Genomic DNA, 18,996 nt, shown 5'->3' with positions numbered 1-18,996 from the left:
GCTAAAAACTCTCCCCAGGCACTCAACTGTTCCTTGTAAAAATCTGGCAAATCTTTCCACATCCAGTTTTTTTCTCATCCATAAAATATTCTCCCCATATTGACATTGCCACATTTGTTTAAAAAATACAACATAGTTTTTTTTCCAAACAGTTTCAATTCTTGCATCCAGATATTTCTTCACCAGTTTAACTCTCAAACATTTCTTCCTTTGTGCAACATCAATAAGACCCAAGCCGCCTTTCTCAACAGCCCCTACAAGGGTGTCATACGCAATCCTCGGTGGCTTTCCCTCCCATAAATACTCAGTAAAACATTTTTTCAATCTTTTTCAACCCACAGAGGCATACTTGTAACATATAAAAATAACAAATCTTTGAAGTCATTAAAACATTCAAAATTAAGACCTTTCCTTTCAAGCACAGATTTCTTGTTTTCCACCAGTTCATCCTTCTTTCAATATCTCCTAAAATTCCTTCCCACATGATCTCATTTGTTTTTCTTGTCATCCTCTCCCATGCTAACTCCTAAAATCTTCATTTCCTTAACTTCTTTAAAGTTAAAAGTGTCTATTAAGGCTGGGGCTCCGCCAAATCTCATACATTGTTTTATCCTCATTTATTTTCCCCCAGATTTATTACAGAATTTCTGAACTACGTCCATAGCCACCTTAACACTATATACGTCTCTTACTATTAACGTTGTGTCATCTGCGTATTGGAAAATCCTATTCTCACTGATCTACCTCCTTCAATATCGATTCCTCTCACATTCTTCTCTCCTCTTACTGCTAAGCCCAGAGGCTCTGCCACCAAAGAATATAAAAGCGCTGAAAGGGGACATCCCTGCCTTACAGATCTTGTGAGCTTAAAACATTTAGTTAAAAAACCATTGCATTTAATCCTCGTCACCCCTCCTTTGTATAAAATCTTAATCCATCTGATAAAATTTTCCCAGAAGCCAAAACTCTTTAAAATCCCAAATAAAAACTGATGCTCCACTCTCGGTGAAGGCTTTTCAGAAATCAAGACTTACAATGTAACTTCCAGATTTTTGTCCTTTATATAACTTATTGTGTCCTAATACTAATTGTAGTATCTGATATATCTCTGCCTTTCCTCCATATGCTTGATTTGTCTTGATAATTTTTGGCATCACCTCCTTTAGTCTATTAGCTAAAACCTTAGATAAAATTTTTAAGTCAGTGTTCAACATTGTCAAAGGTCTGTAATTTTCAATTCTTTTTATCTCCTTTCTTCTTATAAATAATTTTCATTAAACCCATACTCATTCTTAAATTCATGTGTCCCTTATTAAAAATGTCATCATACACTTCCTTTAAAATGCCAATTAAAATACCCTTGAAAACAATATAAAATTCATTGCCTAGACCATCAATTCCTGGACTTTTATTCCTGTTCAATTCGTTAATGGCTCTTTCTATTTCTCCTTCATTTATTTCCATATCGCAAGCTTCTTTGTCTTCTTTTTCAACTTTTTGTTTCAATTATGTTTGAACAATTCTTCACATTCATCTTGCACCCCTTCAGTTGTAAAAGTTTCTCATAATACATTTTATCTCTTCTAGTATTTCTTTGTTATCCTTTATTTCTTCTCCATACTCATTTTTAATAGCTGTTATCATTTCAGCTTTCCCCTTCCTCTTTTCTAGATTAAAGAAAAATTTTGTACATTTCTCTCCTTCACTATATATCTAGCTTTACTTCTTAAACGTGCACCTTCATATTTTTCTTCTTCTAAAACTTTAAGTTTATCTTCCAGATCTTTTATTTTTGACACATTCTTCTCATTATTCTGATTAAGCTCCCTTTCTAAGTTCTCTCTTGTTTTTATTTCTGTGTACCTTTTACATCTCTCCACGATCTACAAAACTGTATAGTATGTCTTTTAATTAGAAACTTAACGTTTTCCCACCATATCCTTTTATCTTCCACATACATTTCATTCTGTTTTTCTTTTCTATCAATTCTTTTATGTCTTGGACATAGCTGTCTCTTTTTAAAACCTCAGCATTTAAAACCCAAACACCTGGCCCCCTTTTAATCGTGCTCCAGTCCACTTTCATGAATAGTGGCTTATGGTCATAAACTTGTTTCCTCATATCTCATATCTTCAATAAAACCCTCTACATTTCTTGAACACAAAATAAAATCAATTCTCGTTTGGCACATAAAAATCCCTACCATTTGCCTTCTAGAATATTGTCTTCTTTTCCCATTTCTCTCTCGCCACACATCTACCATATTATTGTTTTCATCAACAAATTCAATTCCTTCCTTCCTGTATCGGTTTTAAAACCATTCCGTCAGCCATATCTAACTTGCTTAAAACAGTATTAAAATCCCCCAATACAATAGCATACTTATATTTCATTAAAAATATCCTTAGATCCTTAAAAAAATCCCTCTTTTCCTTCTCTTCAACAGGCGCATGGACATTTACCACAATTACTTTGTTGTCATCATGTTCCATTTCTATTGCCAAACATTTCCCTACATCATCTTTGTAAACAACTTTGTAAACCACATTCGTGTTTCTTCTTATTAAAAGGCCACCCCTCTGCCATATCTTTTATCCTCATTGCTGCATAATATATCACCATCCCATCTTTTGCTTATTTCACATTTGTGCTTTTCTCTCCAGTTTGTTTCTTGCAATACTATTACATCTACATTTTTAAACATCTCTTTCACCTTTTCAAACTTGTTAAAATCTAAGAGCCCTCTGGCATTAAATGTAGCCAGACTTAAAACCATAAAAAATGAATAAATAAAAACGTTCATAAAACCAATGTCTTTAGCTTGTGTCATCAAACCCTTTAACAGTTCAAATCGATTCTTTAAAAAGTCTTTGTTAGCATTTCTTTTCTTTATCCCATCTAAACTGGGTTTTACCTTGATTTGACGTTTTCTTATGCTTATTTTTTGATGTTCCTACTGCCATTTCTTCTGTGTCGTCTTTAACATCCTCATCTGCATCGAAATATCCTCAAAGTCCCTAGTAATGTCGATCGGTGCCAAAATTCCTTCTGTCTGTTTCGCTTGTGCATGCTGGTCTTTTGTTCCTCCATGATTTTACATCGTCTGTCTTGTGATTATCTGTCCTCCTCATTCTTCTCTGTCTCATCAATAATGTTTTGAACTTCAGTCTTCTCCATTTGTTTCAAGCGTTCATTGTCCATATGTTCTCAACCCCTGGCCCTCAATAATGTCTTTGCCACGCCGCTTGATTTTTCTCTTTGCTGTGCCTTCTTCTTGTTCGACTACGCTGTCCGCTCATGCACCTGCCCACTCACATGAGTCTCTTCATCCACATACCAACAATCACACTTATATTTAAAACTTTTTTACAATCCGGGCACTTAACCGCATTGCAATCCCTGGCAAAATGTCCTCTCTCCTCACTTAAAGCACTTAAAATCTGGGCAGTCTTTCAAGGCGTGCTCAGGGCTCATGCACAACCGACAGGTTTTAACCTGATGGCTGTGCATCACCTAAATACTGAAGCCCTTCAGCTGTTTCCAGCCTTGTGCTGTCACGGAGAGAACACTACTTCCCTTGGGAGGCGACATTTTACAAATCGTGTGCCATCTTCAACAGTTGTGCCGGATAAACCGTCTCTTGATGTCCGAAATAGGGTAACTCCCCCCCTTGCAGTTTATCTAAAAATATCTGATCGTCCAGTGTAAGCTGGGCATGTGCATGAATGAGACAACGTAGTCTCTGTTTTGCAACCTCTTTACTTCGCACAGTGTCTCTTTTATCATTAAACCTTCAACCAACAGTTCAACATCGTCGATATTCTCTAATGTCACTTCGTATTCCTTATTTTGTTTTGGAGTCTTACCGCCTTAAGACATTTCCTTTGCCGACCTTTTCCGTTACAGCTTTTATGATGTCCTCAGCCCTCGCATTCACATTACAGATGTCCACCGTCACAGTTGCTTCTTTCAGGTAATCCTTCTTTGACTTGTTTCTCTTTTGTTCCTTATCTTTTGCATTTCCCATCTCGTCGTTTATTTCCAGTTCCGTGTTCATTAACCAATTCTGTTTCTCAGCCAAGTCCAAGTTCATAGCCATCTGTCCGTCCGCCATAGATGAAGAAAAAAAAAAAAAAAAAAAAAAAAACTGAATAAAACCACCTTCCAGACAGCACTAGGCTGCTGTTAGGTGGTTTAAACACTCACAAAAACAAACAAAAAACTAAATTAAAGTCAGAAAAAGTTCACAAAACAAACACTAATAATAAACACAAAATGGAGGAGAGCCTTCCTCTCCCAACTACTGCCAAGTCACTTTCTGTGTGCTCTCTAGCGCCAACAGGGTGGTATGGCCGTGCGAAAGCTGCTGCAAAAAGCCCCTATTTTAAGGTGAGGCACACTAAATTGCCATTATACTAGATAAGTAATGAATGAAATACAAAAAAAAATACTTCAAAATGAGCTACATTAAAGATAAGAGCATTAGTTAAGTAGTTAAAAACAGTCAAACTCTGTTTAAAGAACAGCTACTTTAAAAGGCAATTGAATTAAATAAGCAGTAAGGAAAGCAAAGAGCTGGTCAAACTTTGGCCACACTAAGGGCCAGTGTATTAGATAAGTAGTGAAAAACTCAAAAACTTACAGCACCTGGTATTCCTAGGCAGTCTCCCATCCAAGTACTAACTATGCCCAACTCTGCTTAGCTTCTGAGATCAGACGAGATCAGGCGTGAACAGGGTGGTATGGCCGTAAGCGAAAGCTGCTGCAAAAGCCCTATTTTAAGGTGAGGCACACTAAGTGCCATTATACTAGATAAGTAATGAATGAAATACAAAAAAATACTTCAAAATGAGCTACATTAAAGATAAGAGCATTAGTTAAGTAGTTAAAAACAGTCAAACTCTGTTTAAAGAACAGCTACTTTAAAGGCAATTGAATTAAATAAGCAGTAAAGGAAAGCAAAGAGCTGGTCAAACTTTGACCACACTAAGGGCCAGTGTATTAGATAAGTAGTGAAAAAACTCAAAACTTACAGCACCTGGTATTCCTAGGCAGTCTCATCCAAGTACTAACTAGGCCCAACTCTGCTTAGCTTCTGAGATCAGACGAGATCAGGCGTGAACAGGGTGGTATGGCCGTAAGCGAAAGCTGCTGCAAAAAGCCCTATTTTAAGGTGAGGGCACACTAAAGTGCCATTATACTAGATAAGTAATGAATGAAATACAAAAAAAAATACTTCAAAATGAGCTATATTAAAGATAAGAGCATTAGTTAAGTAGTTAAAAACAGTCAAACTCTGTTTAAAGAACAGCTACTTTAAAGGCAATTGAATTAAATAAGCAGTAAGGGAAAGCAAAGAGCTGGTCAAACTTTTGGCACACACTAAGAGCCAGTGTATTAGATAAGTAGTGAAAAACTCAAAAACTTACAGCACCTGGTATTCCTGTCCCATCCAAGTACTAACTAGGCCCAACTCTGTAGCTTCTGAGATCAGGCGAGATCAGGCGTGAACAGGGTGGTGGTATGGCCGTAAGCGAAAAGCTGCTGCAAAAGCCCCTATTTTAAGGTGAGGCACACTAAGTGCCATTATACTAGATAAGTAATGAATGAAATACAAAAAAGAAATACTTCAAAATGAGCTACATTAAAGATAAGAGCATTAGTTAAGTAGTTAAAAACAGTCAAACTCTGTTTAAAGAACAGCTACTTTAAAGGCAATTGAATTAAATAAGCAGTAAGGAAAGCAAAAGGCTGGTCAAACTTGACCACACTAAGAACCAGTTTATTAGATAAGTAGTGAAAAAACTCAAAACCTTACAGCACATGGTATTCCTAGGCTGTCTCATCCAAGTACTGCTAGGGCCCAACTCTAGCTTCTGAGATTCTGAGATCAGGCGTGAACAGGGGTGGTATGGCCGTGGCCAGCTGCTGCAAAAAGCCCCTATTTTAAGGTGAGGCACACTAAAGTGCCATTATACTAGATAAGTAATGAATGAAATACAAAAAAAAATGCTTCAAAATGAGCTACATTAAAGATAAGAGCATTAGTTAAGTAGTTAAAAACAGTCAAACTCTGTTTAAAGAACAGCTACTTTAAAGGCAATTGAATTAAATAAGCAGTAAGGGAAAGCAAAGAGCTGGTCAAACTTTGACCACACTAAGGGCCAGTGTATTAGATAAGTAGTGAAAAAACTCAAAAACTTACAGCACCTGGTATTCCTAGGCAGTCTCCCATCCAAGTACTAACTAGGCCCAACTCTGTAGCTTCTGAGATCAGGCGAGATCAGGCGTGAACAGGGTGGTATGGCCGTGCGAAAGCTGCTGCAAAAAGCCCTATTTTAAGGTGAGGCACACTAGAAGTGCCATTATACTAGATAAGTAATGAATGAAATACAAAAAAAAATACTTCAAAATGAGCTACATTAAAGATAAGAGCATTAGTTAAGTAGTTAAAAACAGTCAAACTCTGTTTAAGAACAGCTACTTTAAAGGCAATTGAATTAAATAAGCAGTAAGGAAAGCAAAGAGCTGGTCAAACTTTGAGCCACACTAAGGCCAGTGTATTAGATAAGTAGTGAAAAAACTCAAAAACCTACAGCACCTGGTATTTTCTAAGCAGTCTCCCATCCAAGTACTAACTAGGCCCAACTCTGCTTAGCTTCTGAGATCAGGAATGAGATCAGGCGTGAATTTTTTTATTTTGTTTTATTTGAACAGTCATATTTTAACAGTCATTCAATAACATTTCCAATCCAGAGTCCATTAAAATCTTGCAAACTTCCTTGGTAAAAACATTATAAAACAGACCAATTTTCTCTTCTTGTTTAAAATAATAAAACAAGCATTGAACATACTTTTCAAATTTCCTTTTAAACACATTCCACACATCAATAAAATATTTTCTTTTTTTGCCACTATCCTTCTTTCCCATATTGCACTCTTAATCAGCATCACAATTAAATTGAAAGTTTTTGTTTTACATTGCTTATCCAAACCCAACATCACCACCTTATTCCATTCAAAACTTTCATTATCATCTTCCCTTCTCAAACTTAAAATCAAACTTTTGCATTTACCATTAAAATCCTCCAGTTCGTTACAATATAAAAACAGGTGTAAAAATCCTTCATCATTATCATTACAAACTTTACAAGTAGCTCTTCGTTCCATTCCAATTTTGTTTAAAATGACATCTGTAAAAATCACTTTGTGTCTAATAAAATATTCAGAGTTTTCCAATTTCGTTTGTACAAATTTTCCATTTAGGTTCCCCCATATACTGTCTTCTTTTAAATCGTTAAATTTCTGTAGCCAATATGCATTCACAGCAGGCTTCTTAAAAACAGCATTTCTAAAAACAGAGTAAAACCTTTTCACCGTACATTCATTAAAAACATGCAGTTTTTCCCCCGTCCTCACATACAAGTCTTTTTCTTGCTTGTCTTCTTCCATATTTTCAATTCTCTTTTATACACTCTTATGTATTGCATTCTTAATCACGTCATATTTGTTTATTATCTCTCGTGTGCTATAATCCTCCTTTGCCTCCTCCATCACATCCACAATGTATCGCACTGGTAAAAACCCTTCTTTAAATTCATATAAAACATCTCTGACTTTTGTGATCCCCACATCCCACCATTTCTTAAAAAATACCTCCTTCCCTTGATTTAAAATACAGTTGTTTAAGAATAAAGGCTGATTTAAAATGTTCTCTCGACCTTGTGGCTTAAAATGCACATTATTTAAAAATTTGCTCCACGCCCCAGTAGTTCTTTATAAAAATCTGGCAGCATATCTGTCATCCATTTTTTTTTGTCACCCCATTGTTCAAATTCATGCCGCTTTGTTATTCTCTCGTCCATGTACTTTGACTTTTGAATATTTTACCCTCAGACTGTTCTTTCTTTGTTCCACATCCATTAACCCCAATCCTCCCTTCCCCACCTCTCCAATTAAAGTGTTATGTGCTATTCTTGGCGGCTTTCCTTTCCATAAAAATCTAAAAACATTTGTTCAGCCTTTTTCTACCCACAACGGCATAGATGCCACATATAAAATATGCCATAACTTAGAAACCATTAAAACATTCAAAATTAAAACCTTTCCTTTCAAAGTTAATGACATTAATTTCCAAAAGATCAACCTTCTCTCAATCCCTCCTAAAATTTCTTCCCACATTGTTCCTTCCGCTTTCTTTTCATCCCTCCCCATTATAATACCTAAAATCTTTATTTCATTAGTTTCCCTAAAAGTAAAAGTGCCGGTTAAAACCTCCGTCCCCCAAATCTCATATATACCGTTTTATCCTCATTAACTTTAGCCCCGATGCCCTGCAAAATTTTTGTACTACTTTCATTGATTCCTTACACTGGCCAGATCTTTTAACATTAGCGTTGTATCATCAGCATACTGAAATATATTATTCTCCCCCTCCTTCTATACCTATCCCTTTTATTTGTCCCTCCTTCTTTATCGCTAATCCCAGTGGTTCTGCGACTAAAGCATATAAAAGTGCCGACAACGGAGCAACCCTGCCTAATTGATCTAGTTAAATTAAAACAGTCTGTTAAAAACCCATTGCATTTTACTCTTGTTACAGCACCTTTATATAAAATTTTAATCCATTTAATAAAATTCCTCCCAAAACCAAAACGCTTTAAAACCCCAAATAAAAAATCATGCTCTACCCTGTCAAAGCCTTCTCAAAGTCCAAACTGATTATAAAACCATCTTTCCTCTTTTCGGTTATATACCTTATTGTATCTTTTATGCTCATTGTTGTATCATAATGTCCCTTCCTTTAATGCTGTACGCTTGGTTTGTTTTGATTATACTGGGCATCACTTCTTTTAATCTGTTAGCTAAAACTTTGGATAAAATCTTCAGATCGGTGTTCAGCATTGTTATAGGCCTATAATTTTTTTAACTCCACTTTGTCTCCTTTCCTTTTATATATCAGCTTCATTAATCCCATTCCCATTCTTTGGTTCATCTCATCTTTCCTAAAAATCTCATCAAATACTTCTTTTAAAATACCGGTTAAAAATCTTTAAAAACAATGTAAAACTCACTCCCCAACCCATCTATGCCTGGACTTTTCCTTTTTATTTAAGTCACTTATTGCTCTTTTATTTCTTCTTCTTTTACTTCATCATCACACTCTTTTTATCAATTTCTCCTACTCTTACTTTTTATTTGCATTTAGTAGTTCTCTTTTTCTCCTTCTTTTATCCCCTCCATTACAGAACAAGTTTTCATAGTATGATTGTATTTCTTTTAAAGATTTCTCCATTTCTTCTACTATCCTCCATTTTTGCCCCTTATTTCTTTAATCATTTCTGCTTTTCCTCTTCTTTTCTCCAGATCAAAGAAAAACTTTGTGCACTTCTCCCCCTCCACTGTATATTTTGCTTTGCTTCTTAATCTTGCACCTTCATATTTCTTCTCTTCCATTTCCTTCAGTCTACCCTCAATTTCTTTTATTTTCTGAATGCTTTTTCTGCCTATTCAGTTCCTCATTTAATTTCACTCTTAGCTCTCTTTCCTTGTTTTTCTTACATTTTTGAACTAATTTGCAATATCTTATTGTAAATTTTTACCAGATATTTCACATTCTCCCACCACATTCGCTTATCCTCATTATACATTTCATTTCCTTTTCCTTTTCAATGATCTCCTTTATACTGAAAACATAATCTTCATTCTTTAAAATCTCTGTATTTAAAATCCATACTCCTGGCCCTCTTTGCACTTTACTCCAGTCCATTCTAAAATATAAAAACTTGTGATCGCTAAAGCTTGTCTCTTCATACATAATCTTTTCTATAAAATTCTCCATATTTCTTGTACATAAAATAAAATCAATTCTTGTTGCACACAAACTGCCCCACTATTTGCCTCCTAGAAAATTCTTTTTCTTTTCATTTCTTTCTCCACACATCGATCATATTATTCTCTTCCATTAATGCTTTTAATTCTCTTTTCTCCCGTGTCAGTTTTAAACACCATTCCTTCTGCCATATCTTGTTTGCTAAAAACTGTGTTAAAATCCCCATCATTATTATTTCCTTATATTTCTTTACAATATTTCTTAAAACATTAAAAAATCTTTCTTTTCTTTCTCTTCTGTTGGTGCGTGTATATTCACTAAAATCAGTTCCCGTCCCTCATAATCCACTTCCACAACCATACATTTCCCATTTTATCTTTATACACTACTTTGCTTGCGTTAAAAACCCCTTTTCCCATTAAAAATGCCACTCCTCTCCCAGGCCTTCCATCCCCATTATTATACAAAATATCCCTACCCCATCTTTTTTATAGTCCATCATCACACTATCTTTCCAGTTTGTTTCCTGCAGAGCAATAACATCTTCTCCTTTACATTTTTCTTTCACTCTTTTCAAATTTTCCCATGTCCATCAGTCCCCTTGCATTAAAAGCAACACATCTTAAAACCATGAAAAAAGAAGGAAAAATAAGTACATAAAAACATTACTCTCCATCTTCTCCCTCCAGCTCTCTTAACACTTCATAACAGTTAAAACGTTTTACTTTGTCCGTATCATTATTTTTTTCCTTGCATTTCCAACATTTGGTTTTACCTTTAGTGCTCTCCTTCTTATTTGTCCTTTCCCCCTCTGTCTTTTTCTATATTTGTCCTTCCTTGCTTCTTCTTCAGTGTCCGTTTCTTTGTTTTGATCTTTCATTTCTTGTTCATCTTTCTCCACGTTATCCGGAAATCTTTTAAAACTGTCCAATATTTCCATTTCTGTCCCTTGAGTGTCCTGTTCTCGTGTCGGTTCCTTCTTCTTTTCATTCTCTTTTATTCCTTCTCTTTCCTCTCTGTTGCCCATTCCTCCGTCTGTTTCTTTTGGTTGTAGTCCTTGTTGCTCTTGTCCTTTATCAAATTCTCCTTCCTCCTCCCTGTTTCCTTCATGCACCTGTCTGTCCATCCGATGTTCCATACCTCCTTTCCTCTCCCTCTATCCCACACTCACAATTATTTAAAATTTGTTGACACTCTGGGCACTTTACTGCATTGCAATCTCTTGCAAAATGTCCCCTCTCTTTACATTTGTAGCAGGTGAAATCAGGGCATTCTTTAAGCAGATGTTCAGGGCTCATGCACAGCCTACAAGTCTTCACCTGATGGCTGTGCATCACCGAAAATACTACTGGCCCTTCTGCTGTTTCAAACTTGGTGCTATAGAACAACGATGCCACCTCCTTGGGAACCTTAACTTTTAGGAACCTTGTTCCATCTCAATGTCAGTGCCCAGGTAGCATCTTCTTTTATTTTTTGAGATGGGATTAACTCCCCATGACTCCAATTTTCCTATAATTTCCTTATCATCAAGGTAGACAGGCAGGTGCATGAAGGAAACAACATAATCTCTATTTTGCAGTCTTTTAACCTCTCACAGTTCACTCCTTTGATTAAGTCCATCAGTCAAAAATCTCACATATTTCCATATTTTCCATCGTTAGTTCAAATTCTTTCCCTTGCCTTGGTCTTAAGCGCCAGAATTGTCCCATTTCCACATTTGTCCGTCACTGCTTTAATAATATCCACAGCTGTCACATCGTTCACATTTTCCACATTCACAATCAATCGTAGCCTCCTTTAAATCTTTCCTTTCGTTGACCCTGTTCTTCATGTTTTGATCCATTCTATTTCCAACTCGTAGTCGCTTATCCAGTCCAGTGTCGTTTGCCGTGCGTGTTCCTCCTCCCGTTCCAGTGTCGTTTGCCTTGCGTGTTCCTCGTGCCGTTCCAGTGTCGTTTGCCATGCATGTTCCTTGTGCCGTTGCATTGTCGTTTGCCCCACGTGTTCCTCGTGCCAGTCCAGTGTCATTTGCCATTAATCCGTCCATTAAAGAAAAGAAGAAAAATTATACTAGATAAATAATGAATGAAATACAAAAAAAAATACTTCAAAATGAGCTACATTAAAGATAAGAGCATTAGTTAAGTAGTTAAAAACAGTCAAACTCTGTTTAAAGAACAGCTACTTTAAAGGCAATTGAATTAAATAAGCAGTAAGAAAGCAAAGAGGCTGGTCAAACTTTGGCCACACTAAGGGCCAGTGTATTAGATAAGTAGTGAAAAAACTCAAAACTTACAGCACCTGGTATTCCTAGGCAGTCTCCCATCCAAGTACTAACTAGGCCCAACTCTGTAGCTTCTGAGATCAGGCGAGATCAGGCGTGAACAGGGTGTGGTATGGCCGTAAGCGAAAGCTGCTGCAAAAAGCCCCTATTTTAAGGTGAGGCACACTAAGTGCCATTATACTAGATAAGTAATGAATGAAATACAAAAAATACTTCAAAATGAGCTACATTAAAGATAAGAGCATTAGTTAAGTAGTTAAAAACAGTCAAACTCTGTTTAAAGAACAGCTACTTTAAAGGCAATTGAATTAAATAAGCAGTAAGGGAAAGCAAAGAGCTGGTCAAACTTTGGCCACACTAAGGGCCAGTGTATTAGATAAGTAGTGAAAAAACTCAAAACTTACAGCACCTGGTATTCCTAGGCAGTCTCCCATCCAAGTACTAACTAGGCCCAACTCTGCTTAGCTTCTGAGATCAGGCGAGATCAGGCGTGAACAGGGTGGTATGGCCGTAAGCGAAAGCTGCTGCAAAAGCCCCTATTTTAAGGTGAGGCACACTAAGTGCCATTATACTAGATAAGTAATGAATGAAATACAAAAAAATACTTCAAAATGAGCTACATTAAAGATAAGAGCATTAGTTAAGTAGTTAAAAACAGTCAAACTCTGTTTAAAGAACAGCTACTTTAAAGGCAATTGAATTAAATAAGCAGTAAGGAAAGCAAAGAGCTGGTCAAACTTTGGCCACACTAAAGGCCAGTGTATTAGATAAGTAGTGAAAAACTCAAAAACTTACAGCACCTGGTATTCCTAGGCAGTCTCCCATCCAAGTACTAACTAGGCCCAACTCTGTAGCTTCTGAGATCAGGCGAGATCAGGCGTGAACAGGGTGGTATGGCCGTAAGCGAAAGCTGCTGCAAAAGCCCCTATTTTAAGGTGAGGCACACTAAGTGCCATTATACTAGATAAGTAATGAATGAAATACAAAAAAAAAATACTTCAAAATGAGCTACATTAAAGATAAGAGCATTAGTTAAGTAGTTAAAAACAGTCAAACTCTGTTTAAAGAACAGCTACTTTAAAGGCAATTGAATTAAATAAGCAGTAAAGGAAAGCAAAGAGCTGGTCAAACTTTGGCCACACTAGAGGCCAGTGTATTAGATAAGTAGTGAAAAAACTCAAAACTTACAGCACCTGGTATTCCTAGGCAGTCTCCCATCCAAGTAAGTACTAACTAGGCCCAACTCTGCTTAGCTTCTGAGATCAGGCGAGATCAGGCGTGAACAGGGTGGTATGGCCGTAAAGAAAGCTGCTGCAAAAGCCCCTATTTTAAGGTGAGGCACACTAAGTGCCATTATACTAGATAAGTAATGAATGAAATACAAAAAAATACTTCAAAATGAGCTACATTAAAGATAAGAGCATTAGTTAAGTAGTTAAAAACAGTCAAACTCTGTTTAAAGAACAGCTACTTTAAAGGCAATTGAATTAAATAAGCAGTAAGGAAAGCAAAGAGCTGGTCAAACTTTGGCCACACTAAGGGCCAGTGTATTAGATAAGTAGTGAAAAAACTCAAAAACTTACAGCACCTGGTATTCCTAGGCAGTCTCCCATCCAAGTACTAACTAGGCCCAACTCTGCTTAGCTTCTGAGATCAGGCGAGATCAGGCGTGAACAGGGTGGTATGGCCGTAAGCGAAGCTGCTGCAAAAGCCCCTATTTTAAGGTGAGGCACACTAAGTGCCATTATACTAGATAAGTAATGAATGAAATACAAAAAAATACTTCAAAATGAGCTACATTAAAGATAAGAGCATTAGTTAAGTAGTTAAAAACAGTCAAACTCTGTTTAAAGAACAGCTACTTTAAAGGCAATTGAATTAAATAAGCAGTAAGGGAAAGCAAAGAGCTGGTCAAACTTTGGCCACACTAAGGGCCAGTGTATTAGATAAGTAGTGAAAAAACTCAAAAACTTACAGCACCTGGTATTCCTAGGCAGTCTCCCATCCAAGTACTAACTAGGCCCAACTCTGTAGCTTCTGAGATCAGGCGAGATCAGGCGTGAACAGGGTGGTATGGCCGTAAGCGAAAGCTGCTGCAAAAAGCCCTATTTTAAGGTGAGGCACACTAAAGTGCCATTATACTAGATAAGTAATGAATGAAATAAAAAAAAAAAAAAATACTTCAAAATGAGCTACATTAAAGATAAGAGCATTAGTTAAGTAGTTAAAAACAGTCAAACTCTGTTTAAAGAACAGCTACTTTAAAGGCAATTGAATTAAATAAGCAGTAAAGGAAAGCAAAGAGCTGGTCAAACTTTGGCCACACTAAGGGCCAGTGTATTAGATAAGTAGTGAAAAAACTCAAAACTTACAGCACCTGGTATTCCTAGGCAGTCTCCCATCCAAGTACTAACTAGGCCCAACTCTGCTTAGCTTCTGAGATCAGGCGAGATCAGGCGTGAACAGGGTGGTATGGCCGTAAGCGAAAGCTGCTGCAAAAGCCCCTATTTTTAAGGTGAGGCACACTAAGTGCCATTATACTAGATAAGTAATGAATGAAATACAAAAAAAAAAATACTTCAAAATGAGCTACATTAAAGATAAGAGCATTAGTTAAGTAGTTAAAAACAGTCAAACTCTGTTTAAAGAACAGCTACTTTAAAGGCAATTGAATTAAATAAGCAGTAAGGAAAGCAAAGAGCTGGTCAAACTTTGGCCACACTAAGGGCCAGTGTATTAGATAAGTAGTGAAAAACTCAAAACTTACAGCACCTGGTATTCCTAGGCAGTCTCCCATCCAAGTACTAACTAGGCCCAACTCTGTAGCTTCTGAGATCAGGCGAGATCAGGCGTGAACAGGGTGGTATGGCCGTAGCGAAAGCTGCTGCAAAAAGCCCCTATTTTAAGGTGAGGCACACTAAGTGCCATTATACTAGATAAGTAATGAATGAAATACAAAAAAATACTTCAAAATGAGCTACATTAAAGATAAGAGCATTAGTTAAGTAGTTAAAAACAGTCAAACTCTGTTTAAAGAACAGCTACTTTAAAGGCAATTGAATTAAATAAGCAGTAAGGAAAGCAAAGAGCTGGTCAAACTTTGGCCACACTAAGGCCAGTGTATTAGATAAGTAGTGAAAAAACTCTCAAAACTTACAGCACCTGGTATTCCTAGGCAGTCTCCCATCCAAGTACTAACTAGGCCCAACTCTGCTTAGCTTCTGAGATCAGGCGAGATCAGGCGTGAACAGGGGTGGTATGGCGTAAGCGAAAGCTGCTGCAAAAAGCCCCTATTTTAAGGTGAGGCACACTAAGTGCCATTATACTAGATAAGTAATGAATGAAATACAAAAAAATACTTCAAAATGAGCTACATTAAAGATAAGAGCATTAGTTAAGTAGTTAAAAACAGTCAAACTCTGTTTAAAGAACAGCTACTTTAAAGGCAATTGAATTAAATAAGCAGTAAGGAAAGCAAAGAGCTGGTCAAACTTTGGCCACACTAAGGCCAGTGTATTAGATAAGTAGTGAAAAAACTCAAAACTTACAGCACCTGGTATTCCTAGGCAGTCTCCCATCCAAGTACTAACTAGGCCCAACTCTGTAGCTTCTGAGATCAGGCGAGATCAGGCGTGAACAGGTGGTATGGCCGTAAGTGAAAGCTGCTGCAAAAAGCCCCTATTTTAAGGTGAGGCACACTAAGTGCCATTATACTAGATAAGTAATGAATGAAATACAAAAAAATACTTCAAAATGAGCTACATTAAAGATAAGAGCATTAGTTAAGTAGTTAAAAACAGTCAAACTCTGTTTAAAGAACAGCTACTTTAAAGGCAATTGAATTAAATAAGCAGTAAAGGAAAGCAAAGAGCTGGTCAAACTTTGGCCACACTAAAGGCCAGTGTATTAGATAAGTAGTGAAAAAAACTCAAAAACTTACAGCACCTGGTATTCCTAGGCAGTCTCCCATCCAAGTACTAACTAGGCCCAACTCTGTAGCTTCTGAGATCAGGCGAGATCAGGCGTGAACAGGGTGGTATGGCCGTAAGTGAAAGCTGCTGCAAAAGCCCCTATTTTAAGGTGAGGCACACTAAGTGCCATTATACTAGATAAGTAATGAATGAAATACAAAAAAAATACTTCAAAATGAGCTACATTAAAGATAAGAGCATTAGTTAAGTAGTTAAAAACAGTCAAACTCTGTTTAAAGAACAGCTACTTTAAAGGCAATTGAATTAAATAAGCAGTAAGGGAAAGCAAAGAGCTGGTCAAACTTTGGCCACACTAAGGGCCAGTGTATTAGATAAGTAGTGAAAAAACTCAAAAACTTACAGCACCTGGTATTCCTAGGCAGTCTCCCATCCAAGTACTAACTAGGCCCAACTCTGTAGCTTCTGAGATCAGGCGAGATCAGGCGTGAACAGGGTGGTATGGCCGTAAGCGAAAGCTGCTGCAAAAAGCCCCTATTTTAAGGTGTGAGGCACACTAAAGTGCCATTATACTAGATAAGTAATGAATGAAATACAAAAAAATACTTCAAAATGAGCTACATTAAAGATAAGAGCATTAGTTAAGTAGTTAAAAACAGTCAAACTCTGTTTAAAGAACAGCTACTTTAAAGGCAATTGAATTAAATAAGCAGTAAGGGAAAGCAAAAGCTGGTCAAACTTTGGCCACACTAAGGGCCAGTGTATTAGATAAGTAGTGAAAAAACTCAAAACTTACAGCACCTGGTATTCCTAGGCAGTCTCCCATCCAAGTACTAACTAGGCCCAACTCTGTAGCTTCTGAGATCAGGCGAGATCAGGCGTGAACAGGGTGGTATGGCCGTGAAAGCTGCTGCAAAAAGCCCCTATTTTAAGGTGAGGCACACTAAGTGCCATTATACTAGATAAGTAATGAATGAAATACAAAAAAATACTTCAAAATGAGCTACATTAAAGATAAGAGCATTAGTTAAGTAGTTAAAAACAGTCAAACTCTGTTTAAGAACAGCTACTTTAAAGGCAATTGAATTAAATAAGCAGTAAGGGAAAGCAAAGAGCTGGTCAAACTTTGGCCACACTAAGGGCCAGTGTATTAGATAAGTAGTGAAAAAACTCAAAACTTACAGCACCTGGTATTCCTAGGCAGTCTCCCATCCAAGTACTAACTAGGCCCAACTCTGTAGCTTCTGAGATCAGGCGAGATCAGGCGTGAACAGGGTGGTATGGCCGTAAAGCGAAAGCTGCTGCAAAAGCCCCTATTTTAAGGTGAGGCACACTAAGTGCCATTATACTAGATAAGTAATGAATGAAATACAAAAAAAAATACTTCAAAATGAGCTACATTAAAGATAAGAGCATTAGTTAAGTAGTTAAAAACAGTCAAACTCTGTTTAAAGAACAGCTACTTTAAAGGCAATTGAATTAAATAAGCAGTAAGGAAAGCAAAGAGCTGGTCAAACTTTGGCCACACTAAAGGCCAGTGTATTAGATAAGTAGTGAAAAAACTCAAAAACTTACAGCACCTGGTATTCCTAGGCAGTCTCCCATCCAAGTACTAACTAGGCCCAACTCTGCTTAGCTTCTGAGATCAGGCGAGATCAGGCGTGAACAGGGTGGTATGGCCGTAAGCGAAAGCTGCTGCAAAAGCCCTATTTTAAGGTGAGGCACACTAAGTGCCATTATACTAGATAAGTAATGAATGAAATACAAAAAAAAAAAAATACTTCAAAATGAGCTACATTAAAGATAAGAGCATTAGTTAAGTAGTTAAAAACAGTCAAACTCTGTTTAAAGAACAGCTACTTTAAAGGCAATTGAATTAAATAAGCAGTAAAGGAAAGCAAAGAGCTGGTCAAACTTTGGCCACACTAAGGGCCAGTGTATTAGATAAGTAGTGAAAAAAACTCAAAAACTTACAGCACCTGGTATTCCTAGGCAGTCTCCCATCCAAGTACTAACTAGGCCCAACTCTGCTTAGCTTCTGAGATCAGGCGAGATCAGGCGTGAACAGGGTGGTATGGCCGTGTGAAAGCTGCTGCAAAAGCCCCTATTTTAAGGTGAGGCACACTAAGTGCCATTATACTAGATAAGTAATGAATGAAATACAAAAAAATACTTCAAAATGAGCTACATTAAAGATAAGAGCATTAGTTAAGTAGTTAAAAACAGTCAAACTCTGTTTAAAGAACAGCTACTTTAAAGGCAATTGAATTAAATAAGCAGTAAGGAAAGCAAAGAGCTGGTCAAACTTTGGCCACACTAAGGGCCAGTGTATTAGATAAGTAGTGAAAAAACTCAAAACTTACAGCACCTGGTATTCCTAGGCAGTCTCCCATCCAAGTACTAACTAGGCCCAACTCTGTAGCTTCTGAGATCAGGCGAGATCAGGCGTGAACAGGGTGGTATGGCCGTAAGAAAGCTGCTGCAAAAAGCCCCTATTTTAAGGTGAGGCACACTAAGTGCCATTATACTAGATAAGTAATGAATGAAATACAAAAAATACTTCAAAATGAGCTACATTAAAGATAAGAGCATTAGTTAAGTAGTTAAAAACAGTCAAACTCTGTTTAAAGAACAGCTACTTTAAAGGCAATTGAATTAAATAAGCAGTAAGGAAAGCAAAGAGCTGGTCAAACTTTGGCCACACTAAGGGCCAGTGTATTAGATAAGTAGTGAAAAAACTCAAAACTTACAGCACCTGGTATTCCTAGGCAGTCTCCCATCCAAGTACTAACTAGGCCCAACTCTGTAGCTTCTGAGATCAGAGGCGAGATCAGGCGTGAACAGGGTGGTATGGCGTAAGCGAAAGCTGCTGCAAAAAGCCCCTATTTTAAGGTGAGGCACACTAAATTGCCATTATACTAGATAAATGAATGAAATACAAAAAAAATGCT

The 18,996-nt window shown here is 37.1% G+C and overlaps 20 pseudogenes; all 20 read right to left on the bottom strand.

The window, feature by feature from the left end:
* Positions 1-4,635: 4,635 nt before the first annotated feature.
* On the bottom strand, positions 4,636-4,754 carry LOC122337644 (annotated as a pseudogene).
* Positions 4,755-5,026: 272 nt separating this feature from the next.
* On the bottom strand, positions 5,027-5,143 carry LOC122337676 (annotated as a pseudogene).
* A 1,055-nt stretch (positions 5,144-6,198) lies between these two features.
* LOC122337756 lies at positions 6,199-6,315 on the bottom strand (annotated as a pseudogene).
* A 5,806-nt stretch (positions 6,316-12,121) lies between these two features.
* LOC122337748 lies at positions 12,122-12,240 on the bottom strand (annotated as a pseudogene).
* Positions 12,241-12,513: 273 nt separating this feature from the next.
* On the bottom strand, positions 12,514-12,632 carry LOC122337788 (annotated as a pseudogene).
* A 272-nt stretch (positions 12,633-12,904) lies between these two features.
* LOC122337709 lies at positions 12,905-13,021 on the bottom strand (annotated as a pseudogene).
* A 276-nt stretch (positions 13,022-13,297) lies between these two features.
* On the bottom strand, positions 13,298-13,420 carry LOC122337732 (annotated as a pseudogene).
* A 272-nt stretch (positions 13,421-13,692) lies between these two features.
* On the bottom strand, positions 13,693-13,811 carry LOC122337787 (annotated as a pseudogene).
* A 273-nt stretch (positions 13,812-14,084) lies between these two features.
* LOC122337708 lies at positions 14,085-14,201 on the bottom strand (annotated as a pseudogene).
* A 280-nt stretch (positions 14,202-14,481) lies between these two features.
* Positions 14,482-14,600, bottom strand: LOC122337786 (annotated as a pseudogene).
* A 276-nt stretch (positions 14,601-14,876) lies between these two features.
* On the bottom strand, positions 14,877-14,993 carry LOC122337758 (annotated as a pseudogene).
* Positions 14,994-15,266: 273 nt separating this feature from the next.
* On the bottom strand, positions 15,267-15,385 carry LOC122337736 (annotated as a pseudogene).
* Positions 15,386-15,657: 272 nt separating this feature from the next.
* LOC122337743 lies at positions 15,658-15,773 on the bottom strand (annotated as a pseudogene).
* Positions 15,774-16,049: 276 nt separating this feature from the next.
* Positions 16,050-16,166, bottom strand: LOC122337699 (annotated as a pseudogene).
* Positions 16,167-16,441: 275 nt separating this feature from the next.
* Positions 16,442-16,558, bottom strand: LOC122337707 (annotated as a pseudogene).
* Positions 16,559-16,834: 276 nt separating this feature from the next.
* On the bottom strand, positions 16,835-16,951 carry LOC122337746 (annotated as a pseudogene).
* Positions 16,952-17,220: 269 nt separating this feature from the next.
* LOC122337730 lies at positions 17,221-17,337 on the bottom strand (annotated as a pseudogene).
* A 276-nt stretch (positions 17,338-17,613) lies between these two features.
* LOC122337784 lies at positions 17,614-17,732 on the bottom strand (annotated as a pseudogene).
* A 280-nt stretch (positions 17,733-18,012) lies between these two features.
* LOC122337688 lies at positions 18,013-18,131 on the bottom strand (annotated as a pseudogene).
* Positions 18,132-18,401: 270 nt separating this feature from the next.
* Positions 18,402-18,518, bottom strand: LOC122337716 (annotated as a pseudogene).
* Positions 18,519-18,996: the final 478 nt, after the last annotated feature.

This window comes from Puntigrus tetrazona, unplaced genomic scaffold (assembly GCF_018831695.1).
Source record: "Puntigrus tetrazona isolate hp1 unplaced genomic scaffold, ASM1883169v1 S000000975, whole genome shotgun sequence".
Lineage (NCBI taxonomy): Eukaryota > Metazoa > Chordata > Actinopteri > Cypriniformes > Cyprinidae > Puntigrus > Puntigrus tetrazona.
This window is presented reverse-complemented; position numbering and strand designations above follow the sequence as displayed.